This window comes from Nothoprocta perdicaria, unplaced genomic scaffold (genome assembly GCF_003342845.1).
Source record: "Nothoprocta perdicaria isolate Ctin4 unplaced genomic scaffold, notPer1 scaffold_390, whole genome shotgun sequence".
Classification (NCBI taxonomy): domain Eukaryota; kingdom Metazoa; phylum Chordata; class Aves; order Tinamiformes; family Tinamidae; genus Nothoprocta; species Nothoprocta perdicaria.
Genome location: NW_020455633.1, coordinates 1 through 2,655, shown reverse-complemented (window position 1 = coordinate 2,655; position 2,655 = coordinate 1). Strand labels below are relative to the sequence as shown.

At 62.1% G+C, this 2,655-nt stretch overlaps 2 long non-coding RNA genes across 3 annotated transcripts; both read right to left on the bottom strand.

Moving 5' to 3' along the window:
- On the bottom strand, window positions 1-452 carry LOC112952137. Its single transcript, XR_003250331.1, has 2 exons — window positions 418-452; window positions 1-343 (listed from the first exon to the last, which is right to left on the bottom strand). It is a non-coding gene; the product is annotated as an uncharacterized LOC112952137 (long non-coding RNA).
- A 76-nt stretch (window positions 453-528) lies between these two features.
- Window positions 529-1,013, bottom strand: LOC112952133. Of its 2 annotated transcripts, none has more exons than XR_003250329.1 (3): window positions 951-1,013; window positions 744-823; window positions 529-585 (listed from the first exon to the last, which is right to left on the bottom strand). It is a non-coding gene; the product is annotated as an uncharacterized LOC112952133 (long non-coding RNA). The 2 variants fall into 2 exon arrangements; XR_003250330.1 differs by having other exon boundaries at window positions 541-582.
- Window positions 1,014-2,655: the final 1,642 nt, after the last annotated feature.

The window sequence follows — 2,655 nt, the reverse complement described above, 5'->3', positions numbered from 1 at the left end:
TAGTAAAAATAAAAAAGTTATATTTGCATCCAAGTCCTCTTGAGCTAAAGCGGAGCCGGGGGCGGCGACACTGCCGGCCGCCCGAGCCCACAGGCAGGGATGAATCCCAGGCGGAAGCAGCCACGATCCCGCCCCGCCACGCAGGGATTCCCCATGTTGCTGCCGACATCCGGACGCTCCCGCCGGCGGCCGCGACTGTCGACTCCGGTGCCACCTCTAGAGAATCCGGAGTGTTCAGGACCTGCGGGAGCGGCTGCGGCTCCGCTTGTGGCCGCGGTGTCGCGGGCGGCCGTCCCGGCTGCCCGGGGAGTCGTCCCTGTCGGCCGGTTTCCTCCGCCGGCGCCTGCGGGATGGAGCGGGAATGAGCAGGGGGGAACCAGGACGTCCCGTCTCATCCCTCTCCTTCGTCCTGGCTACCTTGTGTCCCGCTCTGGAGAGGGGGAAGAGGAGGAGGAGGATGAGGAGGAGGACGAGGCATCTCTCCCGCGCCGCTTCTCCTTCTTCTTCTCCTTCTTGTGCTTCTTTTTCTTCTTCTTCTTCTTGTTTTTCTTCTCCTTTTTGGGTTTCTTGGCGCTCTCTGAGCTGCTGGAAGAGGACACGGGTCGCTGACATGTCCTCCCTCCTCAGCATGCTCAGACCCAGCCGCTGATGGTGGAAATGTCCCCACCACCAAACAACCCTCCGTTTGTTGTTTCCTTTCCCATTTTTCCACCTGGAGCGTCGGCCCGAGGTCCCCACCCCACCTTTGCTCCTCGGCCTTGTCCTCCTTGTGCTGCTTCCTCACGGTGCCGGCCGCCTCGGGGCTGCCCGGAGCCTTCTGGTGCTGCAGGGTGGGAGGAAAGGAACATGGAACGGGGAAGAGTCGCCCCAAAATTCCAGGAAAACCCGGCTCTGGGCGGGAAGCGCCAGCACATCCTGCGGGGTAACTCCCCCGAGGTACCCAGACCTACCGTGAAGATGGAGAGTCCCATCTTGGCCGCCTCCTTGTCCTCCTTGGAGAGGATCATCCGCCCGGCGGAGCCGCTGCGGGAGACAGGGAAGGGTGAAGTCGGGATGTCCCCAAACCACAGCGGGGGTGATGCCTGCTGGGGTGTCCCCACGGAGGAGCTCCATCTCGTGAGGCACCCAACCATGGTGGTCCTCCCCATGGAGAAGCTCCATCTCATCACCCACCCGAACACGGTGGGTGTCCCCACACAGGAACTGGCTTGTGATCCATGCAACTGTGGTGCCTCCCAGTCCCAAGCACCAGCACCGCAGCCTTGGGGTGCCCCGGCGGTGGGGACAGCAGCATGGCCTCTCCTACCTGGAGCTGCCCAGCCCCACCGGGCGGTCCACGTCGGCCGGGTCCCGCTCGGTGCTCTGCCGCCTGCACACCTCGGCCAGGTCCTGCAGACACCAAAACACGTCACAGGGGTCACGGGGGACTGTCGGCACCGCCAGCAGTGGGGTGAGGAATGGGGACACCAGGGAGACCCGCACCTCCTTGCTGAGCCCCGTGGGCCGGCGCCGCACGCTGCCATAGCCCCTGCAATGGAGAGAGGAGAGTGTCAGGGTGCGTCAGGCTTGCAGGAGTTCCATCTCATGGTGCACCCAACCGTGGTGCGTGTGCCCACGGAAGAGCTCCATCTTATGACCCATCCAACCACGGTGACCATCCCCATGCAGAAGCTGCAACTAATGACCCACCCAACCATGGTGGGTGTCCCCAGTGAGAAGCCCTATCTCACAACCCACCCAACCACGGTAACGATCCCCATGCAAGAGCCCTATCTCTTGATTTATCCAACCACGGTGGGTATTCCATGGAGAAGCCCCATATCATGACCCGTCCAAAAATGGCAAGTGTCCCCATGGATGAACCCCACCTCATGACGCACCCAACCATGGTGACCATCCCCACAGAAGAGCCCCATCTCTTGATCTATCCAACCATGGTGGGTCTCCCCATGGAGGAGCCCCACCTCATGACATAGCCAACCATGATGACCACCCCCATGGAGGAGCCCCATCTCACAACCCACCCACTCATGGTCACCGCCCCCACGGATGAGCCCCATCTCACCACCCCCCCACCCATGGTGTGTGTCCCCATGGAGGAGCCCCACCTCATGACGTACCCAACCATGATGACCATATTCTTGGAGGAGCCCCATCTCACCACCCACTCACCCATGGTGGGTGTCCCCATGGAGGAGCCCCATGTAACAACCCACCCAACCATGATGATCACCCACATGGAGGAGCCCCATCTCACCACCCCCCTACCCGTGGTGTGTGTCCCCATGGAGGAGTCCCACCTCATGACGTACCCAACCATGATGACCACCCCCATGGAGGAGCCCCATGTCACAACCCACTCACCCATGGTCACCACCCCCATGGAGGAGCCCCATCTCACCACCCCCCCCAACCCATGGTGTGTGTCCCCATGGAGGAGCCCCACCTCATGATGTACTCAACCATGACGACCACCCCATAGAGGAGCCCCATCTCACCACCCACTTGCCCATGGTGTGTGTCCCCATGGAGAAGCCCCACGTCACAACTCATCCAATCATGGCCACCACCCCCATGGAAGAGCCCTATTTCACAACCCGCCCACTCATGGTCACCACCCCCACGGAGGAGCCCCATCTCACCACCCACTCACCC